Source organism: Callithrix jacchus, chromosome 11 (assembly GCF_049354715.1).
Source record: "Callithrix jacchus isolate 240 chromosome 11, calJac240_pri, whole genome shotgun sequence".
Classification (NCBI taxonomy): Eukaryota; Metazoa; Chordata; class Mammalia; order Primates; family Cebidae; genus Callithrix; species Callithrix jacchus.
In genome coordinates this window covers 6,715,307-6,729,287 of record NC_133512.1, presented here as the reverse complement: position 1 = coordinate 6,729,287, position 13,981 = coordinate 6,715,307, and the positions used below count along the sequence as shown (strand labels likewise).

General features: G+C 34.1%; 1 long non-coding RNA gene across 3 annotated transcripts in view; it reads left to right on the top strand.

The window, feature by feature from the left end:
• The window catches only part of LOC144578317 (uncharacterized), a 163,152-nt gene that overhangs the window by 1,478 nt on the left and 147,693 nt on the right, over positions 1-13,981 (top strand). The window lies entirely within an intron of this gene.

Genomic DNA, 13,981 nt, shown 5'->3' with positions numbered 1-13,981 from the left:
TATTCTTGTAACTGTCTTTCAATGCACATAGTTACACATTTGATTTTGGAAGATCCCTAAATGTTGTATTACTCTGCACCGGCCATATTTTCAATATACTCAACATTAGTAGACACTTCCAAATAGCTTTTATGTTTTAGTAATTTATACATGCACTAACTGTGAATGAAATTTCAGTTACTCTGCATCTTTGTCAACACTTACTATACTCATTTGTGTTTTGTGTTCTTCCTTTTTCTTTTTCTTTTTAAATGTTATGAATTCTGGTGACTATGTAGAGGTGTCACATTGTGGATTTAGTTTCATTTACTCATGTGTAGCCTCTGGAGTCTCAGAGAAATTGATGGAAACCATTCCTGAGGAAGCCCAGATATTAGACTTACTAGACAAAGATTTAAGTCAACTATCTTACATATGCTCAAAGAACTAAAGGAAACCACGAACATAAAACCTGAAGGAGACTGGGGAATGATGTATAAACAAAAGGAAAATACCAATAAAAAGATAGAAATTATCAAAAGGAACCAAATAGAAAATCTTGGGCTTGCAAGTACAATAACTGAAATGAAAACTTCACTTGAGAATTTCAAGGGACAATTTTATTATGTCAAAGGACGAATCAGTAAACTTGAAGATAGGAAAACTGAAATTATCCAGTCCTAGGAACAGAGAGAAATAACAGGAAAGGAAAATGAGCAAAGCCTAAGGGACCTATGGGACATCAGCAAGGATACCAAAATACATATTGCAGAAGTCCCACAAGGAAAAGAGAGAGAAAAAAAGAGAAAATACATTAGAAGAGAAAAATGTCTCAAAATTCTCCAAATTTGGAAAAAAAGGAGAAATAAGATTTAATTAAAGTCAGAAATGAAAGTGGAGACATTATATCAACCTTATAGAAATAAAAAGGATTATAAGATACCACTGTGAACAGTTGTGTTCTGACAAATTAAATAACCTGAATGAAAAGGACATGTTCCTGGAAACACACAAATTACCAAAACTAACTCAAGAAAAAATAGGACATATAACCAGATCTGTAACAAAGGAATTTAATCAGTCCTTTAAAAACAACTGCAACAAAACCTAAAAAACAAAAGTCATAGACCAGATGGCTTCACTGGTGCTTTCTCCTGGACATTTAAAGAAATAACACCAATGCTTTTCAAATTCTTCCAGAAAATTGAAGAGGAGGGAACGTTGCTAACTGATTCTATGAGACTAGTAGTAGTCTCAGTTAGGAACGTTCCTTCCTCTTCATCCAAAGCCAGATGAAGACGCCAGGCCAATATCCCTGTAGGAATGTGGACTCAAAATTCTCAACCAAATATCAGCTATTTGAATCCAAGAGCATGTTAAAGATCATACACTATGATCAAGTGGGATGTATCCTAGGAATGCAAGGGTGTTCAACAAAAGAAAATCAGTTGATTTAACACATTGTAATAATAAAATGAAAGCAACCATATGAGCACATCAATTGTCACAGAGCATTTGAAAAAATCAACATTGTTTCTTAATAAAAACACTGCAAAATAAGAAAAGAAGGGAAATTCCTTAACCCACACCTAACATCATACTCAATAGTGAAATAAATAAAGCTTTCCCCCAAGATCAAGAATAAGACAAGGATACCCCCTTTTACTGCTGCTCTTCAACATTGTCCTGGAAGTTCTAGTTAGAGCAGTTAGGCAAGGAAAAGAAATAAGCATACAGATTAGAGAGGAAGAAGTAAAACTATCTCTATTCAGAGACGGCATGATCTAGGAAATCCCAAGGAATCTGAAAAAAATGAAAACCACACAACTGGAACTAATAAATTAGTTTAGCAAGTTTCAGGTACAAGATCAACACAAATCTCAGTTGTATTTCTATGCACTAGTAATGAACAAGCTGAAAAGAAAATTAAGAAAATGTCATTTATGCAAGCATTCAAAAATTAAAATACCTAGAAATAAATTTAAACAATGAAAGACTTGTATACTGAAAACTAAAAATCATTGCTAAAAGAAATTTAATACCTAAATAAATAGAATTGCATATTGTATTCAAAAGTTTGAAGACAATGTAGTTAAGATGTCAATACTTCTGAACACCATTGTTAAATAAACAGGAAGCCATTGACCTGATGCTGTCTCCATACTTTGAGTTCCTTGGTAATGCACTGCAGTCTAACTTAGTACATAAACAAACAACTTGGGAATCGGATCTTTGTAACACACAGCCTGATCTTAACAAATCAGAGTCAGCCAACTGATCAGACCATGTCCATGTCAGTCAGATGTCGAGCTCTAACCAACTGAGCTATTTCTGCACTTTACATCATGTTCTGTCTATACTCACTGCCCATGTTGCAAAGTGGAGCTCTGAACCTCTTCTATTCTGAATGCTGCCTAATTCATGAATCATTCTTTACTCAAATGCTGTTAAATTTAATTTCTCAAAAAATTTTCTGTTACTATCGTCTGCAGATTCAGTGAAATCTCTATCAAAATTTCAACAGCCTTTGTACAAACAGGGAAAACAATAATTTTTAAATAGCCAAATAATCTTGAAACAAAACAAAGTTAAAGGATTCATATATTTTGACTTAAAAACTTACAAAGAAGCTATGATAATCCAGAAAGTGTGGCACTATTATATAGATCATTGAGAGACCAGAAATAAATCCATACAACTATTTCCAGTTGATTTTGAACAAGGGCATCAAATGGAGAAAATGATAATCTCACCAACAAATGGTGTTAGTACAACTGTAAATACATAAGCAAAAGAATGAAATGAGACCAACTACCTTACTCCATTTACAAAAATTAACTCAGAATAGGCCAAAGGCTAAATACCAGAGCTAAGACCATAAACCGTTAGAAGAAAACTTAGGGGTAAATCTTGGTAAATCTTTGGATTTGGCAATGGATTCCTTGGTAGCAGAACAAAATTATAAACATCAACAGCAAAAATTTTGCTATTAACTGTACTCATCAACATTAAAAAGGCTTTGCATCAAAGAACATTATCAAGAATATGAAAAATCAATCTACAGAATAGAAGAAAATATTTGCAAATCTAACTGATAAGGGTTTAGTATTCAGAATATATGGAGAACTCCTCAACTCAACAACAAAAAGACAACAAAACTAAAAGGAAATAAACAGAATAGACATTTCTTCAAAGAAGATATACAAATTGCCAACAAGACATGCAAATATAATCAAAATCATGAGTCAATAGGGAAATGAAAATCAAAACCACAAGGGAGTACTATTTCACAGCACTAGAATGACAAGAAATTGGAACCCTTGTGCATTTCTGGTGAGAATGTAAGTAGAGAGGCTGCTATGAAAAATATTTTGGTTATTCATCAAAAAATTAAACATAGATTTACCATATGACTCATCATTTTCAATTTTATTATATTCCCAAAAGAATTAAAAGCATGTACTCAAACAAGTGTATGTACACATATGTTCATAGCATCACCATTCAACAAGAGCCAAAAGCTGGAAACATCCCAAATATACATCAAAAGATTAATGGACAGAAAAAAAATATGATGTATACATACAATGGAATATTATTTAGCATAAAGAGGAACAAAGTGCTGAAACAGGCTATAATGTGGTTAAACCTGAACGTTATGCAAAATGAAGGAAACCAGACACAAGAGATTACATATTTTGTGATTCCATTTATATGAAATATTCAGAATAGGTAAAGCCAAACAGACAGAATACATATTGGTGCTTATCAGGGTCTGGGAGTAGGGGGAGGGTGGGAGAAAGTGCTTATGGAATAAGGGGTTTTCCCTTGGGGTGATGAAAATATTTTGGAACTAGACAGAAATGGTAGTTGTAAAACATTTGAAATACACTAAGTAAACACTAATGAATTGTTCACTTTCAAATGGTTAAGTTTATGTTATGTGTATTTCAGCTCAATTATAAAACATTAATTTAATGGCCCAACCACTACAAAAAGAAATGTGTTCAGAAGAGGTTTTTTCTCCTTCCCAAAATTCCATGGACTGAGGTAGTAGGGAGATCTATAGATACTGTAAATATGAAAGAACTATCTAAATTACTTGAAATATTTGCAATATTCCATTTAAATTATGACAGTGTAAAAATTGAAATTACTAGGGAAAGTTCTACAATTATATCCCTAATTCATCTGCCACTCATCCTGCCTCTTTGCATTTTAAACTAGGTATACCTTTTGTTTTCCGCTCCAGAACTGGGGCTTAGAAATATTTGTTTAATAAAATGATGCAATTAACATATTAGTTTATAATTTCATGAAAATACAATGATTCTTTCAAATCCATTCTCTATACTGCCTCTACTGAATCCATATGAGACTGATGAAAGCCTGAAGTTTTGCAAGAAAAACCTTGATAATGGAAATCAGTAATACCCATTAGTGTAGATGGAAAAGGAGTTTTAAATATGTAATCTATTAAAGAAGTAGAGTTGACAAAAGCTGACAGTTGCCTTTGTTTGGGAAAATAAAGGGGTGGGAAAGGTTGATTGGTTAAGGAATTTTGACATTAACTTAAACCAGGAATTCAGGAGGAAGGCTATAAACTCACTCTTGAACATTTCCTGTCTGAGATGGGTGTAGTTCATCTGGATGTCTGGAAGACAACTAGATGATAAACCTGGAGAGCTGGGGAGAGACATCATCATGTGTGTGGGGAGAGTGCACTGATTGAGAAGGAAAGAGCACCAATGGTAGAATCTTGGGAATACCATTATTTAGAGTAGGCTGAAGCAGAAGAGACCAAAAGGAAACATGGACACAGTGAACTCAGGTCAGAGAAGAAACAGGGAGAAGTCATGGTTGACTAGAAAATATAGTGTCCTGAATGTGAAGTGATAAAGATTTTAAATCAAGTAATAAGTGATATGGAGCAAAAATTTAGAGAACACAGAATAGAAATTCTAACACAATGACACACATATTTGAGTATTTACTCAAATAGGTCAATTGCAGTTTTAATCTTCAAAGATATAAGTGATACAAAGCAGTAAGATAGTAAGTGGAAGAAGGAGAAAGACAAGCATTATGGGAAAAAATGGAGGGAGCAATGTGTGAGTCTACCATTCATTCAATCTTGACTGCATGTAAATTCCTATAGAACTTACTGAAAATTCAACTTCAACTGCAGCAATTTAGCTATGAGAAGTGGAAAAGACAGAGCTAATGATGATTTATGAGCCCAGAGCTAATGTTAGAGCTTTGTAGAACTTTGCCAACCCAAACCATCAGTAAATTTGGTCATTTCCATCCTATTCTCTCCTTCTCTGAGGGATTTGATTGCATTTTGGTGAAGCAGTTTAGCTCACTGTGGTCTGTCATGTGACACAGGACCACAACTCCCCTGAGAATCCTCTCCTGCTTCACTGAGTGAGTCAAGACAGCCAGGAAGGAGGCACTCTTTGCCACTCTGACTCACCATGCATGGGACTGAGCTGGTGACCTGGGGAGGGAGCTGCTGCATCTCTCTGACTTGTGGACCCAGTGTTAGCCAAAGCTGGTCAAACCACCAATTCCACACTTCAAATTAGGCCTCTGACTTGCAAAGCTGCCAAGAAGTCATACAGAGGTCATTGGTCTATTCTTCCCAGCTATGTTTGTAAAGATTTCACACAGTTTATGTTGGCAAGAAGATGCTCGTAAAGATTCTAGTGGTAACATGTGAGGAAGGGCCAACATCATGGCAGAATATCCAGGAAAGCAATGTTTACAGTTTTCATTAATTATTTTCAAAGGGAGTTATCCACATTGCCTTTTGACTTATTGGGGGTTTTCTTAGTCTTTTTGTAAGCATGTGTAACCTGATGCTGATTCTGTGTTTAAAAAAGAATTCAAATGAAACCATTGTTAGTAATTCTTAACTTTTGGCAGCAAAATATTGCTATAAAAGTTTCTCTATAAAATTATGCTATCCATAAAAGTTGCTTTTTTAAAAAAGAAAATACAAATGGATGAAATTATAATAATCAATATTCATTTGTGGTGAACTCACTCACCATAAGCAGAAACTGATAGAGTTACTAAAGAACTTTTTGTTTGTTTGTTTTAAAAATCAGCCTGTTTAAAATTTTAGGGAAAAGGAAATTGGACCTATATGACTTGCTCCCTCCCTCTTTTTCTTCCCTTCCCTTCCTTCCTTTCTTCCTTCCTTCTTCTTTCCTTCCTCTTTTCTTACTTCCTCTTTTAGCTACAGAAAAAAGAAAATTTAGAAAAGCAGTTTTCACAACTGTCTGTATTATCAATGCTGGATTCCAACAGTTTCAAAAAAAGTTTTTCTTTCACAGTTCATTAATACCTGGTTATAACAAAGTAGACAGTACTTAGACCAGTTACCTATATGAAATAAACTCGCATAACATATTCATTTCAACTTTTGACTTTAAAAATATATCATTTACATAAGTGATACAGGAATACACACTGCTTGCATAAATATGTAGTGTGTGTAGAGTGAAAATCTTCTTTCATATACACCCTTTTCCAGTCCCTCCCCAAAGATGATTACTATCTAGGTACAGCCTTTCCAACTCTCTCTCTGTCTCAACATTGTATCCATTAATGTTTTAAAACAGTATACTGAACAGGTAAAACACATGAGCTATAATTTTAAGACATCTTTACTTTTGTTTCCTACAGTCTCCTTAAACAAGCTAAGTAGGACTTTTTTTTTTTTTTTTTTGGCCAATGGGGATTAAAACTGGGCGTGTCTATTGACTCTTCTGTTCATTCCTAGCTCAGTCTAAGTTGTAAACTATAGTCCTATTCCGGAAATTTGAATGCCTAGTCTTTTATATTGATCGGCACTTCATTCTCCTCTCAGAAGAAAGCTATCCTGTTTCTTTTAGCTGGGCCCTTTACATATAGACATCTTGCTGCTGGATAAAAGCATGCTGTCTTTTTCTCCTGTCTTTCCAACTAGCTTCCTTCCCCCACTCTCTGACAGCGATAGTTGATCCCAATTGAAGTTGGAGCTGGAGGGGTGGAGAATGGAGGAGAAGGAGAAGCCAGGGAGAGAGACAGGTAGGAATGATGTAAATTTCATGAAATTTTGTAAGATGGCTCTGTGGTCTCTGGGCCAGGGTATTTTGCTTTGTTTTGTTTTGTTTCAATATGGTTAACAAATGCACACACCACATCATAATATAAAATTTACCATCTTAACCATTTTTAAGTGCATAATAGCGTTAACTATATTCACATTGTTGTACAACTAATTTCTACAACTTTTTCATCTCACAAACTGAAACTCTATATACCTGTTGAACAACAACCCATTTTCCCCTTTTCTCCAACTCCCATTCTTTCTCTTTCAACGAGTTTGACTACTTGAAATGCCTCATCTAAAAAGAATCAATAAGCTAATCTGCTTGTGATTGACTTATTTAAGTCAGCATAGTATCTTCAAGGTTCATCTATAGTGTAGCGTGTGATGAGATTTTTTATGGCTGAATAACATTGCATATGTATTCCACATTTTAAAAATCCATTCTTCCTTTAATTGACATTTGAGCTTGCTCTCACCTCTTGGCTATTGTGAGTAACGCTTCAGTGAACACTGGCATGTAAATATCTCTTTAAGATCCCACTTTCAATTCTTTGGATATATATCCAAAAGTGAGATTGCTGGATCATATGTAACTCTCTTTTTAATTTTTAAAAGAAACATCATGCTGTTTTTCATGGCAGCTATACAATTTTACTTTCCTACTGTTAGTGCACAGGAGTTCCAATTCTCTATATCTTAACAATGCCTGTTATTTCCTGGTATATTTTGTTCGTTTTTGTGATACCCATTGTGGTTTTGATGTGCATTTCTCTAATGTTTAGTGATGCTGAGCATCTCGACATACGCTTTTTGGCCATTTGTGTATCTTCTTTGGAGAAATATCTATTTAAGTCCTTTGCCAGTTTTTTTAATCAAGTTACTTGGGGTTTTTTGGTTGCTGTTGAGTTGTAGGAGTCTTTTATATATTCTGTTATTCTCCCTTTAGCAGATACATGATTTGAAAATATTTCTCTCATTCTGTAAGTTGCCTTTTCACTCTGTGAATTGTTTCCTTTGATGCACATACGTTTTTAAGTTTGATATAGTCCCATTTGTCTATTTTTGCTTTGGTTTCCTGTACTTTTGATGTCATAATAAAATAATTTAAGAAATTGTGTTAAAAAGGAATTCAAATAAAAGCATTGTTAATAATTTTTAACTTTTGGCAGCATGATATTGATACAAAAGTTTATTTATAAAATTATGCTATCATAAAAGTTGCTTTTTTAAAAAAGAAAAATAATGCAAGCAGACAACATTATAGTAATCAATGCTCATTTGTGATGAACTCATTATAAGCAAACCATTACTGAATCCAATATTATGACCCCTTTTCACTATAATTTCTTATCAGAGTCTCAGAGTTTTGGATCTTAAGTTTAAATCTTCAATGCATTTAGTTTTTATCTATGGTGTAGCTTAAAGCTTCATCTTTGTTCTGTTGCATATTTATAGTCAATTTTCCCAGTACTATTTGTTGAAAAGATAATCCTTACCTCACTGTATGGTCTTGACATCTTTGACTAAGATCATTGACCATATGCACAAGGGTTTATTTCTGGCCTCTATATGCTGTTCCATTGGTCAGAATGTTTGTCTTTATGTCGTTATGACAGTTTTTATTACTGTAGCTTTATCATGTTTTGAAATTGGAAAGTGTGAGGCCTCTAACTTTTTTCTTTTTCATTCTTTTGGCTATGTGGGGGTCCCTTGATTTTCTGAGTGAATTTTAGAATGGTTTTTGCTATTTTTATAAAGATTGCCTTGAATCTGTAGATTGCTTTGGGTGGTATTAAGCTTTCTCATAAACATAGAATATCTTTTTATTTATTTGTGTATTTTTCAATTTCCTTGAGCAATATTTTATAGTCTCTAGTGTACACTTTTTTCTTTTTCTTGTTTAAATTTATTTCTAAGAATTTTATTTTTTTTATGGTATTGTAAATGAAATTATTTTCTAAAATTTTCTTTTGGATTATTTATTGTTAGTGAATAGAAATGCAACTAATTTTGTGTGTTGTTATTGTAACCTGCAACTTTGCTGAATTTGTTTATTGGTTCTGACAGGTTTTTTTGATGAACTTTTAGAGTTTTATACAATATAAAACCACATTGTCTATAAACAGGAATAATTTTACATTTACCTTTTCAGTTTGGATGCCTCTTGTATGTTTTTCTTGTGTAATTGTTCTAGGACTTCCAGTGCTATGTTGAATAGAAGTTGTCAGAATCAGCATCTGTGACATATTCCTGATCTTAGAAGAAAGAACTTTCAGCTTTTTATCATTGAGTATGATGTTAGCTGAAGGCTTCTCATATGTGGCTTTAGTTATACTGAGGGACATTCCTTCTTTTCCTCTCCTATTATGTGTTTTTATCATGAAAGTGTGTTAAATTTTGTCAAATGCTTTTTCTTCATTGGTTGAGATAATCATGTGATTTTTATCCTTCACTCTGTTTATGTTATGTTTTACATCAATTGATTTTTATGTGTTGAACCATCTTTACATTCCAGTAATAAATCTTGCTTGCTCATGGTATATAATTCTTTTAATTTGCTGTGGATTCAAATTGCTAGTATCTTGTTTAGAATTTTTGCATTAACATTCACTGTAGATGTTAGTCTGAGTTTTCCTTTTCTTATAGTAATTTTTCTTTTCTTATCAGGGTAATGTTGGCTTCATGAACTGAGTTTGGAAGTGTTCTCTCTTAATATTTTGGAAGATTTTGAGGAGTTTTGGTATAAGTTGTCCTTTAAATATATTTTTTAGAATTCTTCAATGAAGCCATTTGATAATGTGCTTTTTTGGGGGGGTGGAGATTTTTGATAACCAATTTGATCTCCTTACTAGTTATAAATATGTTCAGATTTTTAATTTCTTCATGATTCAGTCTTCGTAGGTTGTATGTCTCTAGCTATTTATTTCTTCTAGGTTCTCTCTTTCATTGTTGTATAATTGTTCATAGCAATCTCATATAATCCCTTTTATTTCTGTTGCTTCAAATGCATCTGTTGAGGTGTAACTTGGCATCATTAATTGAGGATTTTTCATGTCTTTAATGTATGCATTTCCCACTATAAACTTCCCTCTTAGTACTGCTTTCATCGTATCTTATCAGTTTTGGTACATTGTGGTTTCATTTTTATTGGTCCCAAGATATTTTCTAAATTCCTATATGATTTTTTTTCACCTTGTTTAAGAGTGTGGTGTTTAATTTCCACATATTTGTAAACTTTCCAGTTTTCTTTCTGCTATTGTTTTCTGGTTTTATTTCATTGTGGTTGTAAATGATACTTGGTATGATTTCAATCTTTTTAAATTTGTTAAGACTTGTTTTGTGGCCTAACATATCGTCTGTCTGAAGAATTTTTCCACGTGCATATGAGGAAAATGTATATTCTACTGTTTTGGGTACAGTGTTCTGTATATGCTATCGTCCAGTTGATCTACAGTATTGGGCAACTTCTCTGTTTTTTATTGATCATCTGTCTGGTTATTGAAAGTAGAATATTGAAGTCTCCTGCTATTTTTGTTGTTGTTTATTTCTCCCTTCAATTATGTCAATTTTTTTCTTATATATTTGGGACCTCTGATGGTAAGAGTGTATTTGCTTATGATTGTGATAGCTCTCTGGTGAACTGAACCTTTTGGCATTATAAAGTGCCCTTCTTTGTTGCTAGGGCAGTTTCTGACTTAACCCATTTATGCCTGAAGTTGCAATTTTTAAAGTTTTACAATTAGACCTTGGTGGTGACTTTGAGCAGTAGGTCCCACATGGTTAGCATTCCAATAATGGAACATTAAGTATAAATGGCTAAAGTCTATTTTGTCTGATATAAGTTTGGCTACCTGATACGGTTTGGATTTGTGTTCCAGCCCAAATCTCATGTTGAATTGTAATCTTCAGTGTCAGAGGCGGGGCCTGGTAGGAGATGGTTGGACCATGGGAGTGGTTTCTTATGAATTGTTTGGCACCATCCACTTGGTGCTGTCCTCGTGATAGTGACTAAGTTCTCACAAGATCTGGTTAAAAGTGTGTAGCTCCTCCCATCTCCATCTCTTTTGCTCCTGCTTCTGCCATGTAACAATTTGGCTCCCCCCTTGCCTTATGTCATGTTTGTAAGTTTCCTGGGGCTTCCCCAGAAGCTGAGCAGATACCAATGTCATGTTTTCTGTACAGTCTGTAGAACTGTGAGCCAATTAAACCTCTTTTTGTGATAAATTACCCAGTCTCAGGTATTTCTTCATAGCAATGCCAGAATGGACTAACATACCACTTTTTGCTTTCTTTTGGTTACTGTTTGCATGGAATACAGTTTTATATTCTTTCACTTGCAGTGTCTATGTGTCCTTAGATATGAAGTCTCTTTTATATAGCATATAGGTGGATTTTTAAAAAATCCATTCAGCCAAACTATGTCTCTTGATTGGTGTTTTAATCCATTTACATTTAAAGTAATTACTCATAGAAAAATACTTTTGCCATGTGTTAATAGTTTTCTGTATGTCTTGAAGCTATTTTACCCTCTTTCCCTCTCCTGCTGCCTTCCTTTTGTGTTTGGTTGATTTTTGTAGTGACATGCTTTGATTCTTCTCTTACTCTCTTTTGTTGATCTTCTATAGAAATTTTTTTAGTGGTTAGAATGGAAAGTACATAAAACATCTTAAGGTTAAAACAATCTATTTTAAACTGCTAAAAACTTCAATTGCATATAAAAATGACTCTACATTTCTGTCCCCTGCTGATTTTATGTTATTGATATCACAAATTACATTGTTTATATTGTATATAATCTGTTGACATAGATTTATAGTTATTTTTATGCTATAGTCTTTTAAGTTCTATACCAGAATAAAAGTGATTACAATACTAGAGGATTCCATATTTATTTATACATTTACCTTTCCCAGAAAACTTTACATTTTCATATGCTTTTATATTGCTGTTGTAAAGTAAAAATAAAAAACGAATCCCCTCACTACTGAATGGACTCTCTCCTGGCCAAGGGGACTCCATAAGACCTTAAAAACTGAGTTCTCCGTCATGATGGGGTGGGAAATCATATATGCCTTATCATACCCCCTCCCTTTTGGGGTTTAGATTTAAAAAATCTGACCATAATTAATATTAAAATAGAGATTATAAGACTAACAGAACAGGCTCTCTATGACCATAAGATACCAAATTATAAATAGCATCTAAAGCCATGCAAGTAAGGGTTTAAGTCATTTACTCCTACACTTAGATAATAAACTATGTTTTAAGTGCCACAAGGTTTTTCCCTTTCTCTAGCAGATAAACAAGCACTGGCCTTGAGATAAGCAATGCTGAAGCACTTGCAGCTCACCAACCATAAAACATGGACCAACTGAGCCCCTCTTTTCTCAAGCCATGACTTCAGTGTTGATTGAACAAGACACTGACTTTAGTTGCTTTCCTCCAAAAAGAAGACCACCAACAATGAACTGTTTCTGGCCAGTTTACAGGGGTTATGCACTTGAGTGCCTTTGTGTCCTGAAAAGATCCTTTGACATACAGGGCTTAATTGTAATATATTTACATGATAAGGCTCCACCCCAAAGTGAACATGGGTTATGACCCACTTAATGTGTATGCATGTTCAATACACATGCATTTGAACCACCTTCATGAATATTCATAGCTTCTCCTATAACCAGTTAAATATGTATGTTTAGCCAACTTATTCAGCATAAACCTCCTACACTAACCCTTACTCCTTTGAAGTGCCTGTTTCTGGGTCTTTGTCAGAGGCCATGCTTCCTAGCCTACAGAATGACCACCTTGCATGCTGTAACCCTTTACAATAAGAAAAGTCTTCTTCTCCAAATCTTTTCTGAGACAGAATCTTGCTCTGTTGCCCAGGCTGGAGTGCAGTGGCAGGATCTCATCTCACTGCAACCTCTGCCTCCCAAGTTCAAGTGATTCTCCTGCCTCAGCCCCCTGAGTAGTTGGCACTACAGGTGTGTGCCATTACACCTAACTAATTTGTGTATTTTTAGCAGAGGTGGGGTTTCACCATGTTGGTCAGGTTGATCTTGAACTCCTGACCTCAAGTGATCTGCCTTCCTTGGCCTCCAAAAGTGTTGATTACCTGTATGAGTCACCATACCCAGCTTCCTTTTCCAAATTTGTGAAGACTTTGTAATTTTTTTAAAAGTTAACGTCTAATGTCCTTTCCTTTGGACTTGAAGGACTCCCTTTAGCATTTCTTGTAGGATAGGTCTAGAGGTGTTAAATTCCCTCAACTTTTATTTATCTAAAAAAGTCTTAATTTGTACTTAATTTTTTGAAAAATAGTGTTGCTGGAAAGTATTTTTGATATGCAGTTATTTTCTTTTTTCAGCACTTTGAATATATTACCCCACTCCCTCTGGCATGCAAGGTTTCTGCTGAGAAACCTGCTGATAATCTTACAAGGTTGGTTCCTTCATAAATGATGAGTCCCTTTTGCTGCTTTCAAGATTTCTTCATTGTGACTTGACAGTTTGATTTACACCAATACATACTGTGTAATCTTTTTTATTTTATCCTAAGTGAAGTTCTTTGAGCTTCTTGAATTTATATGTCCATTTCCTTCCTTAAATTTGGGAAGCTTTTGGTCATTATTTCTTCAAACAGATTTTCTTCCCCTTTTCTCTCTCTTCTCCCTCTGGAAATACTATAATGTATATAGTGGTTGGCTTGATGGTGTCCTATAAGATCTTTAGTCTCTTCATTTTTCTTCATTCTTTTTTCTTTTCATTCCCTAACTTAATAATTTCAAAAAAACTGTCTTCAAGTTGACTGATTCTTTCTTCTACTTGGTCGCATTAAATACTTATTGTAAATTTTTAAAGTTTAGCTGTTGTACACTTCGGCTCCAAAATTTCTGTTTTC